The sequence below is a fragment of the Triticum dicoccoides genome, chromosome 3B (assembly GCF_002162155.2).
Source record: "Triticum dicoccoides isolate Atlit2015 ecotype Zavitan chromosome 3B, WEW_v2.0, whole genome shotgun sequence".
Classification (NCBI taxonomy): Eukaryota; Viridiplantae; Streptophyta; class Magnoliopsida; order Poales; family Poaceae; genus Triticum; species Triticum dicoccoides.
The window spans coordinates 756,521,961-756,544,089 of record NC_041385.1 but is presented as its reverse complement, the minus strand read 5'-3'; the positions used below and the strand labels follow the sequence as shown (position 1 = coordinate 756,544,089).

Genomic DNA, 22,129 nt, shown 5'->3' with positions numbered 1-22,129 from the left:
CACTAAATAGTGTTATTTCGTACGAATGTATTGATGTTTCCCTGTCAAGTTGGCCTATGTGGGTGTATGCCATGGCCAGGGACTGGTGTCAACTGACACAAGTCATATCTTGCAATTTCTTCATAAATTTGTGTTAATTACTGTCCATATACGTATGCTGACCCCTTTGCAATGAAGGCTGACACTATAGTAGTTTTTGTCTAGCTTCGTCCCTGGCCATGGCGGCTGCGACCACGACCACAACTCCTGTATTTTTGTATTTTGGAGTGTCCCACGTTTTGTGTAAATAGTCCCAAGTTTTCTTTTTGACTATGTAAAATATTACCAAGTTAATATCGGAACCACTGTCCTATACTGAACCATACTGCCACATTCAGCGTATTTGACCTTGGTAGTTTGCTTACCACATTCAGGCTACATTTGATTTCATTTAATCTCTAAAGCCTAGCTTATTTTTGCTTACAACAGCTTCAGTATAGACTTGAATAGATATTTTTCTGCTCACTTTTTTATGCCTGCTTTAAGTACCCCATTTCTTCTGAAATTGACTGAAATTATGATATTACTTATAGAAGGGCACGGTAATGAATTCAACGCAAGATCCTGCTAATAGCAGACCGAGTACAATACACGGCAACTTGATAATAATATTTATGTTCACTTCAATAGCTAGGGACGCGTCAGGTAATGTGCACGCTTCAGAGGAAAGAGATGATGCACATTACTCCTTTCTGCAAGGTACACAACATCCTTAATTCTTAATGACTTATCTGAATGGTGCATATTGATAATGCCAAGTCCCTTAATTGTTTTTGTGTTCAGTAAAGAAAGGATTTGTTCCGTAACAAGGATGGAAAGTATTGCCAAAGAAAACAAGGATGGAAAGTATAACAGCTTACAAAAACCAACGTGGACAACACAGATCTGGTAAAAAAATTATGACATTTAAGCTATCTCTAACATTTGCTATTATGCATAAAATCCTTGATTGCTTAATCATCAAAACCGTTAATCCTTATACAGGAACTCGAGTAAATCATACTCACAAATAAGTTTTTGAGAAGGTACGAGTCTAACTAAATATGCATGCTTCGATGCTAACTATACTTCCATGTGTCAAGCATCTCATTGTTATACTATTTGCAGAGAGACTTGGAAACCAGAGAAGAGGAGCGAAGATCAAGACTAGAATCTGAAAAAAAACATGATGGCAAAGTTTACAAAATTGAGCCAACAGATGGGAACCCAACAGATGATTACATTCATATGCTTGCGACCTTGTAAGATTTATGTTGCTTAATTGCATTGCTAAAAGTGCACTTCTATTTTCAGGTGCTAACGAAGAGGATTAACAAAGAAAATAGTATCCAAACTTGCAAAATACTCTTTTACATAGATCTACTCCTAATAAGACTCCAGTTGCAAGGACAACTGTTATTTCTTCAAATGCTCTCATACAAGTTGCAACGAGGAATTCTCGAATGTTTAAAGCAATGGTAAGTCACAACCTTGCTTTCTCTTCATGTTCACCTGCATTTTATACGTCATTGGCCTTCATAATTAGCTAGTTGCTGCTTCTTTTTCACCATGTGTTGTTGCTGCATCAAGGCACAACTTCAAAAAATGAATATGTGCTAGCTAGGGACATGAACTTAACTGAAACTATACATCAAATCACAACTTAAGTCACATCGGAAGCTTTTAGTACTTATGCTTTAGACATTTGCACTTGTAAAATTGTTCTGATTGCTCAGTCATATGCTTGCTGAGACAGTGTTACTTCAGTTAGTCTGACGACATTTTTGTTAACAATGGGGTTGGAATAATTGTACGGCATAAGTTATTTGGACTCATTAACTAGAACTATTTTTTTTGTTTTCTTGATTGCAGGATCCAAAGAACTAGCTGGACTGGACTCTAGATCATGGACAATTTAGTTTGGCACTTAATTAGGATGGCTAAATTACATCTGAGTTTCATTTGATGGATATTTACTATGAGAATTATGAATTTATGAATGTACATATTATATGTATTGTTTGGAATATTGTTATTGAATGCCTGTATTTTTTTTACGGTTGCAATGGGCTATTACCACAACCAACTTTTGGTTGAAATAGAGTATCGCCATGAAAAGTTGGCATTGTTACAGTAGCTTCTCGCTACAAGCATTTTGACCGTTGTGATAACTATTTGGTGCTACCGAACTAAGTTTTGTTGAAATAGAGTATCGTCACAAAAATTTTAAATTGTCGCAATAGTTTTTTGCCACGAATAGTTTACTCGTTGTGATACCTATTTATCACATCAAAACGATTGTGTTGCAATTTCTTGTTTGGACAACTGAAATATTTGTTGCCATAAGTTAGAGCCACAAGTGTAGCGGTTCGTAGCAAAATGCCTGCTACCACGAAAAGAAGGATTGTTGCCACAATTGACTATTGCCACGGAAGAGTATGCGCTACGAAACAAGCGTCGTTGGAATAGATTGTTGCCACAAATGTCTATCGCCACGAGCTATTAGTCGCCACGATTAGTTACATGTTGCATTAAAGCTATCTCCACAAACCAAATTGTGGCATCAGGTGAGTGTTGTCGCGGAAAACCATGTGGCGGCTTTCCCACATGGTTGTTGCAATAGCGCACTTTATTGCCACATTTTCTTTTTTGTGGCAACAACCTATTACCATGTGTCCAGTCGCAACGACTGCCAACGAAAGTCGTTTTGTGGCAATAGGTACTTATCACCACAAATCGTTATGTATTGCAACGAACGATTTTGTTGCAATAGAACGCTCCAGACTTGCGAGATATATTGGAGGATAAGGCAAGACAATCAAGATCGATCTATGGATCGCGTGGGCGCCCCATGATACGTGACGACAACCGTCGCGCCGGACACAGTAAGTCCGGCCGGGCCGAACAAAATAGACAAAGCTCTTTTGAGCTCCGTCGTGATATCGCCCAGTACAGAGGCGCCGCACACCCCTATGCTTCACAGATGAAGTAATGGATCATCAAATCCCCGAAGGGTTTAAACCCGTGAATATTGAATCTTACGATGGCACAACAGACCCCGCGGTTTGGATCGAAAACTATCTCCTCCACATCCACATGGCCCGCGGTGACGATCTTCACGCCATCAAATATCTCCCACTCAAACTTAAAGGACCAGCCCGACATTGGCTTAACAGCTTGCCAGCAGAGTCAATCGGGAGTTGGGAAGACCTGGAAGCCGCATTCCTTGATAACTTCCAAGGCACGTATGTGCGACCACCAGACGCTGATGACCTAAGCCACATAATTCAGCAGCCAGACGAATCGGCCAGACAATTCTGGACACGGTTCTTAACCAAGAAAAACCAAATCGTCGACTGTCCGGATGCGGAGGCCCTCGCGGCCTTCAAGCATAACATCCGCAACGAGTGGCTTGCCCGGCACCTGGGACAGGAAAAGCCGAAATCCATGGCAGCCCTCACATCACTCATGACCCACTTCTGCGCGGGTGAGGACAGCTGGCTAGCACGCAGCAACAACCTCAGCAAAAATTCTGGCAGTCCGGATATCAAGGACCGTAATGGCAGGTCGCATCGCTACAAAAACAAACGCCGCATTAACGGCGATAATAGCGAAGATACGACAGTCAATGCCGGATTCAGAGGTTCTAAACCCGGTCAGTGGAAAAAGCCATTCAAAAGAACTACTCCGGGTCCGTCCAATTTGGACCGAATACTCGACCGCTCGTGCCAGATACACGGCACCCCCGAAAAGCCAGCTAACCACACCAACAGGGACTGTTGGGTATTCAAGCAGGCAGGCAAGTTAATTGCCGAAAACAATGACAAGGGGCTGCATAGCGATGACGAGGAAGAGACCCGACCGCCGAACAATAGAGGACAGAAGGGTTTCCCCCCACAGGTGCGGACGGTGAACATGATATACGCAACACACATACCCAAAAGGGAGCGGAAGCGTGCACTCAGGGATGTATACACGATGGAGCCAGTTGCCCCGAAGTTCAATCCATGGTCCTCCTGTCCGATCACTTTTGACCGACGGGACCACCCCACCAGCATCCGCCACGACGGATTCGCCGCATTGTTTTTAGACCCAATCATCGATGGATTTCACCTCACCAGAGTCCTGATGGAAGGCGGCAGTAGCCTGAACCTGCTTTATCAGGATACAGTGCGCAAAATGGGCATAGACCCCTCAAGGATTAAACCTACCAAGACGACCTTTAAAGGCGTCATACCAGGTGTAGAAGCCAATTGTACAGGCTTAGTTACACTGGAAGTGGTCTTTGGATCCCCGGATAACTTCCGAAGCAAGGAGTTAATCTTCGACATAGTTCCGTTCCGCAGTGGCTATCATGCTCTGCTCGGACGTATCGCGTTCGCAAAGTTCAACGCGGTGCCGCACTACGCATACCTCAAGCTCAAGATGCCAGGCCCTCGAGGAGTCATCACGGTCAACGGAAACACTGAACGCTCTCTCCGAACGGAGGAACACACAGCGGCTCTCGCGGCAGAAGTACAGTGCAGCCTCTTAAGGCAATTCTCGAGTCCGGCCGTTAAGTGACCGGACACGGCTAAACGCGCCCGGAGTAACCTACAACAAGACCACCTGACACGTTTTGAGCACGCGTAGCAGTGCGGCCCCAACCCCAGCCCCCGTAAAACATCAAGATAGGTCCTTTGCGTACACCATTACGCTCTGAAGATACCATGGGCATGGGGAGAGGGGCACGACCACGATAGGCCCAGACTGCGGCTCAACCACACCAGGGGCTCTCAAGTGTGTCATTCTTTTTTTCCTTTTTCCTTTTTATTTTTACCCACAGGACTCCGTTCGTCAGAGGCCCTGTCCGGCAGCAGACCTGCCGAACTCACGATGCAACAGCCAGGGAAGGAGAAAGGCTACAACAAATATCCAGGTGGTCTCCATTACGAGCATTAAATCTGTTTTATGCACCATTCCGCAGCCTACCCCTGGAGGGGGACATGTTTAATAGTCCCACCCCTTGCTTATCGCACCATTTGTATCGTTCTGCATTTACAGCAGTTTTTCTTGAATAAGTAATGCAGCACATTTTTGCTTCCAATTGCATTTCTTTCTTATACATATGTTCATTTATGATCTGTTGCATCCATACATTTTGGTATGGCTAAATACACCAGGGGCTTATGTTTCCCGCATCACGGTGTGATAAGTCCGAACACTTTCACAAGTGCGGCACCCCAAACTTATAGCATTATATGCATCGGCTCCGAATCATGTCTTGGGTCAATAGTTGGGTTTGCCCGGCTCCCATGTTTTGGTACCTTACGTTCTGTTGTATCGGCTAAGGTAGCACTGGGAGAACCACTGCGATTGCGCCCCAGTTGAGCTGGGCGAGCGCCTCAGTGGAGAAAGCTAAAACTGACCGTCATGATGAGGCGAGAGCTGGTCGCTGTTCGAGAGGTTTTTTGCGAGTCCCTAAAGACTTATGCCGCTTAGAGCGAGGAGCCGGCTTTTGTCCGGCCCATGCGTGGATAGCGCCCCAAATTCGGCCTTCCGAAGACTAGGGGCTTCGCCGAAATTTAAAATTATAGAATTCTATGGCTAAGTGAGAGTGTTCAAGCATTATAAGTCCGGTTGCCTTGTTCGCTGTGTTGAGCGCCTCCCTAGATGGACCCAAAAATGGGAACAAGAGTGCTCAAGTTTATCCCGAACACCCCAGCACTCGTGGCATGGGGGCTGAAGCTGACGACTTGCCATCTCTCAGATTTGATAAACAGTTGCACAGAAGGTAATATTTTAAATTAACAAGCGTTGCTTAGCGCATATGAACTAAGTTTTAAGCGCACAGGATAACAAAATGCGAGTCTACTCAAATATTACATCTTTGGAGCACTCAGCCGCAATAGTGCGGGCACCCTTCAGCACAGTCTTATAATACATCTCGGGAGTACGATACTCCTTGCCCTGCGGTGGCGCGTCAGTCACAAGCTTTTGAGCATCCATCTTGCCCCAGTGCACCTTTGCGCGGGCAAGGGCCCGACGGGCACCTTCAATACAGGTGGAGTGCTTGATGACTTCAACCCATGGACACGCATCCACCAGCCGCCGCACCAGGCCGAAGTAGCTCCCAGGCATGGCCTCCTTCGGCCACAGCCGAACAATGAGGCCCTTCATGGCCTGGTCGGCCGTCTTGTGGAGCTCGACCAGCTGCTTCAGCTTGTCGCTAAGGGGCACTAGATGTCCGGCCTCAGCATACTGAGACCAAAAGACCTTCTCCATCGAGCTCCCCTCCTCGGCCCGGTAGAACGCGGCAGCATCGGACACGCTGCAAGGAAGATCTGCGAACGCCCATGGAGAGGTCCGAATTCGGGTAAGCAACAGGTAATTAACACTCACATGCTTACTTTGCATGAAAAATGCCTTACCCGCTGCTATTTTCTTCAACGCCTCGATTTCTTGGAGGGCCTTGTAGGCTTCGGCCTTAGCGGCTTTGGCACTCTCAAGAGCCGTTGCAAGCTCAGACTCTCGAGTCTTCGAGTCACGCTCCAGGCTCTCATGTTTTTTCACGAGATCCTGGAGCTCTTGCTGTACCTCCGCCACCCGCGCCTCCTGCTTCTCTCGCTCGGTGCGCTCCGCGGCCGCATTACGTTCGGCCGCGGCTACCGCCTCCTTCAGGGTAGCCGCCTCGTTAGTGGCCCCTGCAATACCCACGTTATCCTTGTCATTCTTTTTGCAACCAAAATCCTTTTCTGTAAGGTACAATTTTAATAAGGTCTTACTCACCTTCCTTGTCCTCGAGCTGCTTCTTGGCATGGCCGAGCTCGTTCTCGGACCGCTGGAGGTTTTGCTTCAAAGTATTGACCTTCGCAATCAGTGCGGCAGAGGTCAGCAGCACAGCCTGCAATCCCATATTGACATATTTTTTATGACTCCTGCGTATATCTTTTAAGATCCTCAGTCCGGCTTTTCTTTCCGAACACCGAACCGAGCATCAGGGGCTACTGTCTATGCGGTACTATTTTACATATATCAAAATTCTTACCTCAAAGCCTGTTAGAAGGCTGCTGCAGGCTTCGGTCGGCCCGCTCTTGGCGAGCCGAACCTTTTGAATCACCGCACTCATAACAGTGTGGTGTTCCTCTTTGATGGAGGCGCCATTGAGCGCCTCCAGCATGCTATCCAGCGCCTCTGGTTGGACGGAGGCTGCCGGCGTCACGGTCTTGCCCTTCTTACGAAGGGGCCGCCCGCCGGACTCCGGAGCCACTATGGGTTCCGGGGCCGAGTCCGGTGCAAAGTCCGGAAGGTTGTCCTGCGACACCTCCGGGGCCTCCTACTCCTGGTGGGTCCCTTCTCGAGATCCCACCTCGGCATCGTCCGCATCACGGGGGGTGGAGGCGGTCGGAAGAGAATACATATCCGACGCACCTAAGGACCCGCTCGACGAAGCGGGAAGATCATCCTTGGGCGGACTGCAGGGTTGTATGCGGCATTAGAAAGACATTGTGTGGCAAAAAAGAAAAACCATGAAGTTATTCGGGAGTCCGGAGAGTTACGATCTTGCCAGGGGCTTGGCCCTTGGAGGCCAGTCCTCGTCGTCGTCACTGGCGTTGGCAGAGCAGTCCGGGGAAAGAGTTTTTCCCTTCTTGGACCCTTCGGCCTCCCTCGTTGGGGAGGCCTTCCTTTTCATCCCTCCCCCCGCTGGGGGAGAGGCTTTCTTTTTCTCCTCCTCGCCTTTCTGGGAGGAGTCCGCCTCGGAGTCATCATCCGATAGCACCTGAAAACGGGAACTCTTCCGAGTGCCCGTGGCCTTCTTCTTGGCCTTCTTCTCCGGCACCACGTGGGGTGCCGGAGGCAGCAGCCCCGTTAAGCGGGCGTCCGCTGGGTCCTCTGGTAATGGGGCCGGACAGATAGTCTGTTCGGCCTTCTTCAGCCAGCCCTGTCAAAGGAAAGGGAGTTTAGATCCCGCATAGAGTCAAACTATGGAAAATAAACGTCCCGTAAAGGACAAAATCGCTTACCTCGTCAGTCGGACGCTGCGAGCTGAATCCGCGATCTTCGGTAGAGGATGCGGGATCCTCGCCACCGTTGAACAGCACCTTCCAGACATCTTCGTACGTAGTGTCGAAGAGCCCGCTCAAAGTCTGGTGCTGTGCCGGATCGAACTCCCACATGTTGAAGCCCCGTCGTTGGCACGGGAGGATCCGGCGGATGAGCATGACCTGGACTATGTTGACAAGCTTGAGCTTCTTGTCCACTAGCTTTTGGACGCAGGCTTGGAGTCCGGTCAGCTCCTCCGAATCACCCTATGTCCGGCCGCTCTCTTTCCAGGAGGTGAGCCATGTGGGGATGCCAGATCTGAATTCGGGGGCCGCTGCCCATTCGGGGTCACGCGGCTCGGTGATGTAGAACCACCCCGATTGCCACCCTTAATGGTTTCCATGAAAGTACCCTCAAGCCAAGTAACGTGGGACATCCTGCCCACCATGGCGCCTCCGCACTACGCTTGGCTGCCTTTCACAACCTTCGGCTTGACACTGAAGGTCTTGAGGCACAAGCCGAAGTGGGGCTGGATGCATAGGAAGGCCTCACACATGACGATAAACGCCGAGATGTTGAGGATGAAATTCGGGGCCAGATCATGGAAATCCAGGCCGTAGTAGAACATGAGCCCCCGGACAAAGGGATGGAGTGGGAAGCCCAGTCCGCGGAGGAAATGGGGAAGAAATACTACCCTCTCATGGGGCCTGGGGGTGGGGATGAGCTCTCCCTCGTCGGGGAGCCGATGCGCGATGTTGCTGGACAAATATCCGGTGCTGCGCAGCTTCTGGATCTGCCCCTCCGTGACGGAGGAGGCCATCCACATGCCTCCCGCTCCGGACATAGTTGGAGGAGGTTGAGGTGAGATGTGCGGACTTGGGCGCTGGAGCTCGAGTTCGCGGAGATGGATAAGCCAAGGAGGAAGAAGGCGCAGGTAAAAGGGTTGGATCTTTATCCCCTTATATGGGCGGACACAAACATGCGTCCCCACCGTCCTGATAAAACTCGCTTATCCCCCAAGCCCCGCAATCAATGGCGCGGTTGGTTACCCACGTCCGTATTGATGGGAATCCCGGAATAAGGGGAACACGATCTCTGCTTCGACAAGACGTGCCAAGGAAACCGCTTCGCTAAACGCGCTGAGGTGGTACAATAAAAGCAATTCTAGTAAAGGCTTGGTAGTGGTGTGACGTCACGCCACGAAATACGTCAGCAGATTGAACTTGTGTAAATATTATTCTCTCTACGGTGGTATGTGGAATTTATTTTGTAGAGCCGGACACTATCCTGGTGTTCACAATCTTCTATAAATTATTCGGAAGAGGAACCCGCCTTGCAATGCCGAAGACAATATGCGCGCCGGACTCGTCGTCATTGAAGTCTGGTTCAGGGGCTACTGAGGGAGTCCTGGACTAGGGGGTGTCCGGATGGCCGAACTATCATCATCGGCCGGACTCCAAGACTATGAAGATACAAGATTGAAGACTTTGTCCCGTGTCCGGATGGGACTTTCCTTGGCGTGGAAGGCAAACTTGGCGATACAGATATGTAGATCTCCTACCATTGTAACCGACTCTGTGTAACCCTAGCCCTCTCCGGTGTCTATATAAACCGGATGGCTTTAGTCCATAGGACGAACAACAATCATACCATAGGCTAGCTTCTAGGGTTTAGCCTCCTTGATCTCGTGGTAGATCTACTCTTGTAACACACATCATCAGTATTAATCAAGTAGGACGTAGGGTTTTACCTCCATCAAGAGGGCCCGAACCTGGGTAAAACATCGTGTCCCTTGTCTCCTGTTACCATCCGCCTAGACGCATAGTTCGGGACCCCCTACCCGAGATCCGCCGGTTTTGACACCGACAGTCCCCGACATAACAGCTCCGCCAAAGCCCTAGATTGATTTCGCCAAGGTTCCGCCTCGTGGTGGCGGAGTTTCGTCCCGTAAGCTTGCCCATGATTTTTTTCAGGGAAAATGTGATGATATAGCAGAAGATGGACGCCAGAGGCCCACCAGGGGGCCCAGGAGATAGGGGCCACGCCCTATAGGGGGGCGCGCCCCCTGTCTCCTGGACAGGGTGTGGGCCCCCTGGCCTATTTCTTTTACTCATAAATTATTAATAAATCCAAAAAGTTGTTTCGTGGAGTTTCAGGACTTTTGGAGTTGTGCAGAATAGGTTTCCAACATTTGCTCCTTTTCCAGCCAGAATTCTAGCTGCCGGCATTACCCCTCTTTATGGTAAACCTTGTAAAATAAGAGAGAATAGCCATAAGTATTGAGATATAATGTGTAATAGCAGCCCATAATGCAATAAATATTGATATAAAAGCATGATGCAAAATGGACGTATCAGAGGTCATGGGTTCCGTAGTGTGGGTACAGTGTACTAACCTCTGCAGAGTGTATATTAAATCTATCGATAGCCGCGCCCGCGGATAAGGGCCCAGTCGAAAGTAGGTCACACCATGAGTCAACAGTAATAAGAATAATGTGCGTAATAACAATGAGATAAGTTGGTTGTGATCGCCGTAAGGATCACAGGCCATGTAGTGGCCGGTTTGTGATCGTCGTAAGGATCACGAGCCATGTAGTGGCCGGGTTGTGATCGCCGTAAGGATCACGAACCATTTAGCGCCGTAAGGATCACGGGCCAAGTGTTGGTCGGGTTGTGATCGCCGTAAGGATCACGGTGGTATCGAGGATACTGAGTTGTTGTATATTCGTGATGTTGTGCGAGAGTCATGGGTAAAGGTCAAGCTCCTTGTGGTCATTTAATGATTACTATGGTATTGTTTATACCAAGCTTGATTTGATCCTAAGATGATCGTGTGATGTACGAGGTTGGTAAGTGATGCATGGGTTGGTTACGAGGTAACCCGAGCAGAATGAGTTGTGCATGATAGTGTCATCCTGTTGCATGCTATTATTGTCAGATTAATATGTTCATGTTGTGATAGCTGTATCATGTTTATGTTGGTCATTCCATGTTATTCTAATGATCTCATGATAATTCCTGCTTAACCTGTAATTGCCATGTTGTTGTTTGTCTTGAATGCTTCTGGTTATTGTGAGCTTGCAATTACATTCAATGTACTGACCTAGCGTGTCATGCCAGTTTGCAGGTCATTCCATTTTTGATTGCTTGCTTGTCGTGGTTTCCTTTTGTGCGAGCTAGGATAAGCATTCCAGCCAGAGTCCATGCAGAGTGGAGTTCACCACCATCGCTGTTGTTCCGCTGCTAGAGTTATTCTGCTGCTTCAAGTTGTTTCCGCTGCCTGCATAGAGCAACTGAGGATGGACAGCGTCGCCGTACCAATGTTATCCATTGTAATATCGGATACCTTGTATTCATATTCGTGTAATGCTAAGCAGTGTCGTATTCCAGAAAACTTCTCCTTGATCTCTGGGCTGGAATACTGGGTGTTCCGGTTTTCTCTGAGCCGGGGTTCCACAAGTATACTACGGATGAGGATCCCCTAATGTGGCGAACCCATTGAGTAACTGACATGCGGGGCCTAGTAAGCATGGGGTCCGCTAGTAAGTGGCCCGAAGGGAGGGTAAGGCAGGGATACCTACGTCAGAGGATCCACTTCCACTACTACTCCCTCCTTCCATTTACTATACAGGGCCTAATGCATTTTTTGAGGCTAACTTTGACCAAATGTTAGAGTAATAATATATGACATGCAACTTACACAAAGCATACGGTCAAATTCGTATGTGAAAGGAGTTTCCAATGATATAATTTTCACATTATACATCTCATGTACTATTAACCTTGTCAATAGTCAAATGCGGTTTTAAAAACGCATTAGAGCATGGTTAATAATATAGCCAGTCGATGGCTATGAGGGACTGCCATGTCATCTATAGCCATTATCTATTATATGCACTCATACAGTAGTGTGGGCTATAAGGTTGGCTATTTCCCGCCAAAAAAATTATAAGGTTGGCTATTATATTAGTACTTTTTCCCATCTCCTCTCTATCTCTTTCTTCATATTTATTGTATTTAACTAGGAATGCGTATATAGCTAGGCTCTAGCATGAGAGCTCACTCCCCTTACCTTTTCACATCTCTCTCCTCCACATAGGCCCTATATAAATGGAAGGAGGGAGTGCTACTATGAGCACTGCATACTCTAGTGCAGATGTTGTCAGTACTCCACTAGTACTATTGGACAGGGAGCTTAAAAAAGTTACTATTGGACTGGCTATACGTGGTGAAATCCTAGTAGGAAGAGCATGCGTGAGAACAAGCACATTCACGTGATTGAAAACAAATTGGAAACCATCTCGAGTACAAATCTAGGAGTACGTACGAATCTAACAATATTGATTGGGCATTGTTGAATGTTGATACTTTTTTGATCAAAGTAGAGATACTTCGACTACACATAAAACATATATGTAAACTAGAAAGGATAGGAGGGAGTATATTGTACGTTAAAAAACGAAATGAACATCGAATACCCTTTATATATGATTTGCGGATGCTATGATCACCGGTTCAAAATTTTGACTCCCCCTTAGGTATCACGTGCCCCCACTCGTTCTCTCTCGATTTCATCTCGGGGTTCGGAGATCGATTGAAAGAGGATTAGGGTGGGTACATGCGAATGATACTCGGCGAAATGTTCAAATGAGGCACGCGGGAGGATGGACTTGACCGGAGGGCGACATGATCGAGGGAGAAGAGGGTTGGAGAGGAATGAGAAATAAGCAATAAGTTGAACGGCTCAAATAAACAATAAGGCCTAATGCGTAAGGCGGAGCACTAAGTTGAACGCCACATGATTATAAGTTGAACGCCACATGATTATACTTGAACGGCTCAAATAAACAATAAGTTGTCTCGCTTGGCCTACATAGTGAAAGGCCTAATGCGTAATGCGGAGCACTGATGTCGAATATGGCCAGGAAAATAGGGAAACTGACATGTGGGGCACACCCGTCAGAATGACTTAGCGCAGACTAGTCCAATGGAGGAGCTGGCCCATGACCTCCTCGCCACCGACAACCATTCATGTTGGTCGTGGGGGCCAACAATGTGGCGCAGCTCCAGCACCGCCTCTGGACACGGCGACCGCGATGAGTGACACGCTCATCGTCGCTAGACATGGTCGGTTTTAGTGTGTCGAGGGTGGCGTTAGTGCTGTGGCACGGCCAACAGTATGTTTGGTTTGTGCCCAAGGTTGCCCCATCAAAGCATTGGGTAGCCAAAATTTTGGTTGAGGTATTGGTTGCCCATGATTTGGCCGACATTGGCAAGAAAATGAACTAGAGTTGGCTAGAGTTCATTGGCATGCCAAAAAATGGCAACCATCCAAACAAAGACCAATCTTTGGGTCATGACCAAAATTTTGGTAAGGTGCACTTTGGCCACAATCCAAACACACCCCAACACCCGGCTCATCAAGGATGCATGGGGTGCCGCGATGCGTCCGTGGAGTGGTGTAGCACGGCCAACTGCATTCTAAGGACCTGAGATCATGCCGGGTTGTCACATCCCTAGTCTGGTAGGACCTAGACTAGCTAGTCATTTGTGCATCATGTTTAAATTTCATTTAAATTTGAAATGAGGATTGGTGGAACCCTGAGAATCATTTTTGAAATGACCCAAATAAAAATTTCTCCAAAAGGGTCCAAGAAAATGCTCATGTTGCTCTCTGAAAATATTGGGCAGAGATAAAAATCAAACCAATATTTTTAGGATCTCATAAGTATTTAATTTTGGCCATTTGGATTAATCCGATAATTATTTGCCTTGGATATATATGGTTATATATATAAAATATGGTCCAAAAATTATGCCACCTGCTGAGGAGCTTTGGAATAATATAGCTAGCCCCTGCAAAATTTGGCATAAGGTAATTAAATGATTTAATATTTTAATTAAATCAAAACGTATGTCAGAAAAGTTAGAAAACAAAAAAAGTAAAAGAGGGAGACTTACCTGGGCCTCCTCCCTGTGCAGCTCAGCAGCAGCAGGCCGGCCCAGCCAGCAGGCGGCCCAGCCCGCCTCCTCCTCTGTCGTCTTCTTCCTCGACAGAGGGAGGGGAGCGTGCCCAGCGTGCGCGCGCCACCGCGCCACGCCACAAGCCCCCCTGCTTGCCTGGCGCCTCCTCGTCGCCCTGGAACGCCCGGACGTCGCCACGCCCCCCCGTACCCTCTCACTCTCCCCCGATTCTTCCTCTCCTCTCCCTCGCTCTCTCTCTCTCGTGTCCGAATGCGCCGGTCGCCGCCGTTTGCCATAGCCGCCGCCACAGCCTCCCCCTCGCCTCTCCGACACGCGCAGAAGCTCCGCCACAACTTCCTCGTCTCCCCCGTCAAGCCATAAGGCGCCGGACGCCCTGGAACGTCGCCGTCGTCTTCATCACCTCCGGCCGCCGCAGATCGCCATCGCCGTCGATTCGCCGCACGCAGGACGTCCCCGAGCACACTGGCCTGCTCTGCGTGTCCGCCGTGAGCCCCTCTTCCTTTCCCCTCACCTCTCTCTCTCTCGCGTGCCCTGTAGCCGCTGCCCCGCGAGCGCCCGAAGCCGCCGTCCGCCATGGCCGGCGAGCTCCGTGCCCCCGAGCACCTCCGCCTCGCGTAGTAGCTCCGACGTGCTCCTGCTGCCTCGTAGCTACCGCCTGTGCTCTCCGTTCGCTCGAACGCGAGCTGCAGCCCCACGCCCGCGCTATCCCGAGCTTCGGCCGCCGACGCGAGCTTTGCTCCGGCGAGCTCCGGCCTCCCCAGCTCCTCTCACCTGCCCCTCCAGATGCGCGAGAGCCCGGGCTACGCCCCGGTGCCCTCCGACGCCGCCCCCGTGGCCTGTTTCACGGACGCCGCCGCGTCCAGAGGTCGCCGCCGATGACCTCGCCGGCCTGACGGGTGGGCCCCGTCGGCCAGGTGATTAGCTTAGTGCTAATCACCGTTAACTAACCCCCCCTGACACTGACAGTGGGCCCCAGCGCCACTAACTTTTAATTAGGAGTTAATCTAACCCTGTTTAACCCCCTGTCACTGACGTGTGGACCCCACACGTCAGGTTTGACCCCAGTCAGCCGCAGTTGACTGCTGACGTCGTGCTGACGTCATGTTGGCGCAATAATATGATTTCTGGATTTAAATTAATTCAGGAAATTCCAGAAATTGTTTTAAACTTCAAAAATTCATAGAAATTCAACCGTAGCTCAGATTGAAATAATTTATATATGAAAAATTATCAGAAAAATGCAATCTTTCCATCTGTACTAGTTACATGCATGACAAACCAACTTATACATGCTGAATATGAGAAAACACATTATGGCATATATAAGAGCTTACTTTGGAGATGCATTTGAGCTTATGGTTCAAATGGACTTCACACCAAATGATTACTAGTTGCATTAGCTCAAACAACATCACATCTTCATGCCATGTTCATGCATCATATTGTTGCATATGCTTGTGTTTTGATTGCCGGCACCGTTCCTTCTCGATAGGTCCTGCTCCGGAGCTGTTCCAGAGTGCCTGTCTATGAAGCAGTGCCTCGCTTGTTGATTTACCAGGCAAGCAAACCCCCTTGTTCATTCCGATACAATCCTACTCTCTCGCTCCTGCTCTCAGTTATTGCATTAGGACAACAACGATTCACCTCCTACTTTGTGCTGCGGTAGTTGAACCCATTCCTCTGCATGACCTGTCATTGCCACAGTAAATAGTTGAAACCCACTAGCATGTGTAGGAGTTGATTGAGCCATGTTGTGTTCCTACCATGCTATGCCTGCTATTGCTTAGAGTTGTGTCAGGTCTGGTTCATTGGGAATGAATTGGAGTGTTACGATATGTTCTGATGCTGAGAGTGAAGTGTGTGAACACGATTTGGTAAAGGTAGCGGTGAGAGGCCATGTAGGAGTACATGGTGGGTTGTCTCACTGGAACCGTCCTTAAGCACTGAGTTTTATGTATGTTGTCCAATGACTCGATACTACCACACATTGGAATGCTTAAGTGCCCCTCTCGACTTATTAACCAACTTGGTCTCTGTCCAGGAGTCGCAACTAGTTTCTGGTGTTTGTAGGTAGTGCTATTTTTCTACCAAGTGGCACCCGGCAGGGTGGGCTTGGGACAGACTAGGCACACGTGGCCCGGTGTACCGAGTGGCACCCGGATGGTGGGCTCGGGAACCCTGCTCACATCGTTTGGGGCCGTGAGTGACACCCCGGCCGGATCTCCTTGCGGATGGAACCCGAATAGGCGATAAACCTGGGCTAGAGTCTTGTGTGGTTAGTCAGGTCGTGGCCGACACCCTCGCCAGGCTTCCGCTTGAAGGGTGTCGAGATACATGACGTGTACATGGCGGTAAGTGGCGAGAGCGTGTGTGAAGAAGTACACCCCTGCAGGGTTGACATGATCTATTCGAATAGCCGGGTCCGCGGTTATGGACTTCTTGGATGCTTACATGGTACATAGACAACTTGAAGTGGATACTATAAAATGCTCAAGACAAGTGTGAGTGCTATGGATGGCCTTCTCGTAGGGAGACGGGGATGAATCCATAGTAGTGTATTGTGGGGTGATTAGTGGACTCGTGTGCGCCATATCACCTCAAGAGTTTCTGGTAGTCGTAGAACAGGATAGCCACAGAGTCAAAGCTGGCTTGCTGCAACTAAACCCCACATTACCCTCTTGATACAAATGCATGTATGATAGGATCTGATGTAAGTCTTGCTGAGTACCTTTGTACTCATGTTGCTTTATTTATGTTTTTGCAGCGGAGACTTCGGTCTTACTAGTGTTCTCGTGGACTTCAACGAGTAGCTTGTACCTCAGCTACGATCTTGATCGGACGTTGTAGATAGTCAGGCTTTCAGCCTTTTTCATTTATAGATGTCTGTACTCAGACATGTAATGCTTCTGTTTGCTGCTTGATTGCTCTGAATGTTGGGTCATGTGACCCCTGTTTGTAATAGATGCTATGATGGCTCTTCTGAGCCTTTATCTATATGAGTTGTTGAGCTATGCTGTGATGCCATGTTGTACAGCACATACTTGCATGTTATGCGTACGTGTAATGTGTATTGCTATGTGTGGGATCTGACTATCTAGTTGTTTATCCTTAGTAGCCTCTCTTACCGGGAAATGTCTCCTAGTGCTTCCACTGAGCCCTGGTAGCTTGCTACTGCTCCGGAACACTTAGGCTGGCCGGCATGTGTCCTTCTTCGATCCTGTGTCTGTCCCTTCGGGGAAATGTCACGCGATGAATACCGGAGTCCTGTTAGCCTGCTACAGCCCGGTTCACCGGAGTCCTGTTAGCCCAGTGCTACAGCCTGGATTCACTCGCTGATGACCGACACGTTCGATGCTGGGTCATGGATGCCTGTCCCTGTAAGTTAGTGCCACTTTGGGTTTACGACTAGCCATGTCAGCCCGGGCTCTTTATCATATGGATGCTAGCGACACCATCATATACGTGTGCCAAAAGGCGCAAACGGTCCCGGGCAAAGGTAAGGCGACACCCGTGGGGATACCGTGCGTGAGGCCGCAAAGTGATATGAGGTGTTACATGCTAGATCGATGTGGCATTGAGTCGGGGTCCTGACACGAGTCGTCTTGCTTTTTCAATGATATGCGGGGATCGCATGTGAGGCATCTCCAATGTTGCCACGATCGCAGCTGACTACAAACCCTTGTCCCTCACATCGTCGCGCGGTGCGTTCCCAGCCGGCGCCAGCTACCAGAATTCATGCCGTCCGTTCGTATGCCATCGTTAAAAGGCTCGGTGCCCGAGGAACCAACTCCGGCGACTTAATGACGCACCCAAACGCTTGGCCTCACTGGAATGTGCTACTTAAAGCAGCAACGGCCAGCTAACATCCACACCATAGCGCATCGTCCTCCTACCTGGCATCACATCCGGCATGACCGCAAGCGCGAACACTCTGTGGGAGAGCTTGTCTTCGGGGATGAAGCTCGAGGTCGCCGCCCTGACACGTCTCCATCGTATCTATAATTTTTGATTGTTACATGCCAGTATTATTCAACTTTCATATATTTTTGGCAACTTTTGATATTATTTTTGGGACTAACATATTGATCCAGTGCCCAGTGCTGATACGTCTCCAACGTATCTATATTTTTTTATTGTTCCATGCTATTATATTACCCGTTTTGGATGTTTATGGGATTTACTCTACACTCATATATCATTTTTGGGACTAACCTACTAACCAGAGGCCCAGCCCGAATTGTTGTTTTTTTTGCCTATTTCAGTGTTTCAAAGAAATGGAATATCAAACGGAGTCCAAACGGAATGAAACCTTCGAGAGCGATCTTTTTGGAACAAACGTGATCCAGGGGACTTGGAGTGGATGTCAAGCAACAGAGGTGGCGGCCACGAGGTTGCCCGGCGCGCCCGTACAGGTGGGCGTGCCCCCCACCCTCGTGGGCCCCTCGAGCGTTCACCGACCTACTTCTTCCTCCTATATATACCCACGTACCCTGAAACCATCGAGGAGCACCACGAAACACTATTTCCACCGCCGCAACCTTCTGTATCCACGAGATCCCATCTTGGAGCATTCGCTGATGCTCCAGCGGAGGGGGAATCGACTGTCGGTGTCAAAACCAGCGGATCTTGGGTAGGGGGTCCCGATCTGTGCGTCTTAGGCTGATGGTAACAGGAAGCGAGGGACACAATGTTTACCCAGGTTCGGGCCGTCTCGATGGAGGTAAAACCCCACTTCCTGCTTGATTAATATTGAAGATATGAGTAGTACAAGAGTAGATCTACCACGAGATCGTATAGGCTAAACCCTAAGAGCTAGCCTATGATGGTATGATTGTGATTGTGATCGGCCTTCTAAGGACCGTCCTTCCCGGTTTACATAGACACCAGAGAGGGCTAGGGTTTACATGGAGTCGGTTACAAGGAAGGAAACACAATATCTGGATCACCAAGCTTGTATTCCACGCAAAGGAGAGTCCCATCTGGACATGGGCCGAAGTCTTGAGTCTTGTATATTGACGCTTCGATAGTTCGGACAATGTACATAGTCCGGCTGTCCGGATACCCCCTAATCCAGGACTCCCTCAGTAGCCCTTGAACCAGGCTTAAATGACGATGAGTTCGGCGCGCAGTCTTGTCTTCGGCATTGCAAGGAGGGTTCCTTCTCCGAATACTCCAAGGTTATTTATCGAACATGTAGACCATGTCCGGATCTGCAAAATGATCTTCATACACCATCGTCGAGAGAACGATACTTCAGCTGACAACTTTTTAGATGACGCGATATGCCATTACAGCCATGTTATTATTCGAACCGTTTTTCCACAACCAGCCACAGCGCGTGTTGCGAGGCGGTTTCCTTGACACGTCTTGTCAAAGCAGAGATAATGTCCCCTTATCACGGGATTCTCATCAATACATGTATGGGTAATCCCCCCATGCCATCAATCGTGGCGCTTGGGAAGTAAGCGATTCTCAACAGGCTAGTGGGGAGGCGCACCGCTTTTGTCACCTCTATAAAGGGATAAGAGTTCCTCATTCTTACCCACGCCTTCTTCCTCCCCTGCCCACTCTTGCCTCCTCGAGCTCTAGCGCCCTAGTCCAAGTCTTCTCCGCACAACTAAACATGTCCGGAGCAGGAGGCAAATGGGTGGCTTCCACCGTGAAGGAGAAAAACATCGCAAGTCTTTGGGCGGCCGGATACTTGGCCGCAGACATAGCACACCGGCTACCAGACGAGGGGCAGGTCATTCCAACTCCAGGACCCCACGAGAGGGTCATGTTTCTTTCCCACTTCGTCCGTGGACTGGAGTTTCCACTCCACCCCTTCGTCCGCGGGCTCATGTTCTACTATGGTCTAGATTTCCATGATCTAGCCCCGAACTTCGTCCTCAACATCTCGGTGTTCATCGTCGTATGCGAGGCTTTCCTCTGCATCAAGCCTCATTTCGGCTTGTGGCTGCAAACCTTCTGCGTGAAGCCGAAGATCGTAGCGGCCAGCAAGCGGAGTGCCGAGTGTGGGAAAAATGCCTAACGTCACCTGGCTTGACGGCTCCTTTGCGGAAACCGTGAAGGGGTGGCAATCGGGGTGATTCTACATCACCGAGCCGCGCAACGCCAACTGGGCGGCGGCCCCCAAGTTCCGATCTGGAACCCCTATGCAGCTCACCTCCTGGGAACAGAAGGGCCTGCTATGGGGCGAATCTACAGAGCTGACCGGACTCACTACCTGCATCAAGGGCATGAAGGACAAGAACATCAAGCTCGTCAACGTGATCCAGGTCATGCTCGTTTGCTGGATTCTGCCGTGCCAAAGGCGGGCATTCAATCTATGGGAGTTCGTCCCGGCCGAACACCAGACGCTTCAGAGGCTCTATGACATGAAGCACAAAAATGCATGGAAGGCATTGTTCAAGGCCTCTGAAGTACATCCTACCATATCTGAGGACCGTGGGCTCCACGCCGCACTGCGTTCTATTCAGGTAAGTTCTCAGGCCGCCACCGGATTCGGTTTTTTCCCAATACATTCATGGGGGAGCCTTAAGTAATTGTGTGTATTTGTGCAGGATTATGTGGAGACAGCAGAGCGGATTGACTGTCCGGCTCCGCTGCCAGAAAGCCCAGCTAACGATCTCTTGACGAAGATGCTGGTCCCGGCACCCTATAAGGGGCCGGAGAAGAAGGCCGATAAGAAGGCCCCGGGGACCCGAAAGGGTCTCCGGCGTAATGTTCCACAAGCCTCGTCCGAAGACGACGAGGCACACTCCTCCCCCGAAGGGGAAGAAGAAGAAGAAGAGGAGGAGGAGGCCGCCCCACCCGGAGAGGACGAGGGGCCTGAGGGGGCGGACCAGGGGACCAGGAGAGGCCCCCGACGCACGACCGTCATACCCTTGTCGTCCGATGACGACGAGGCCAATTCCACCCGCGGAAGTGGGGGAAAACAAGAAGAAACTCCACCTCCCCGCACTGGGGGAGAGAAAGAGGAAGGCCGCCCCGGTGGGGGAAACTGGGACGTCCAAGAAGGGGAAAGTGTCCCTTCCGGACTACTCTGCCACCACTGTCGACAGCGAGGAAGGGTGGCTGCCCCGGAAGAAGCCTTCAGTGCGATCGTAAGTATCCGCACTCCATCATAATTTTGCCTCACAATTTTGTTATAACGCCGAACTTATATGCAGTCCGGCCAGGGCACATCCCACGGTATCGTCTTCGGACGGGTCCTTAAGTGAGTCAGCAATGAACACACTCCCGATGGCCACTTCTCCTCGGCCCGTGGATGACACGAAGGTGTTGTCCCAAAGGCTCCCAGAGATGGGGGAGGTGGCCCTGGAGGCGCCTCAAGGCGGCATTCCAGACGTCGGACTCGCGGGGTTCAAGATCCCCGCGGATCATGTTGATGAGAGCCACGGCAAGCCATGCTCTCAGCCGAACACAGTTCCGGAGCCTTCAGTGGTTCCGGACTCAGGCGGGCAGCCCCTCGTTAGGGAGGGAGGGCCGTCTGTTTCGAGGACTTCCGTTGCGCCCGAGGCGCCGGATTGTCTGGTGGAAGCTCTTCGCGGTGCTTCCCTAGATGAAGACCACCGTACTCTTATGAGTGCGGTGATTCAGAAGGTTTCGTCCACCAAGAGCGGACTAACCGAAGCCTGCACCAGCCTCCTGACAGGCTTTGAGGTAAGTAAAAATGTGTTTAATTACCACCCGATAGGTAGTAGCCCCTGATACTCTGTTTGGTGTTCGGAAGGAAAAACCAAACGAAGGGTCAATTATATTCCGCGGGAGTCTAACATTAAGTTTGGATGTGAATAAACAGGATGTGCTGCTGGCCGCTGCTGTCCGTATGGCCGAACTGGCCGACCTGAAGCAGGACTTGGAGTGGGCTCAAGGAGAGCTCGGCCTCACAAGGAGGCAGCTCGACGAGAGCAATGGTGAATAATTCCCCTCTCTCATATAGTAAAGTACAAATAAAATTAATTATTCTAACGACGAGGCGTTGTGATTTGGTTACAAAGGCCACCACCAAAGCAACATCTCTCAAGAAAGCGCTATCCGAGGCCGAACAGAAGGCGGCCTTGGAACGCAAGGAGCGCCAAAAGCAGGAGGCCCGAGTGGGA

The 22,129-nt window shown here is 49.6% G+C and overlaps 1 long non-coding RNA gene across 1 annotated transcript; it reads left to right on the top strand.

Moving 5' to 3' along the window:
• Positions 1 to 830: 830 nt before the first annotated feature.
• Positions 831 to 2,116, top strand: LOC119282054. Its single transcript, XR_005138618.1, has 4 exons — positions 831 to 927; positions 1,024 to 1,064; positions 1,147 to 1,496; positions 1,891 to 2,116. It is a non-coding gene; the product is annotated as an uncharacterized LOC119282054 (long non-coding RNA).
• The last annotated feature ends 20,013 nt before the right edge of the window (positions 2,117 to 22,129 follow it).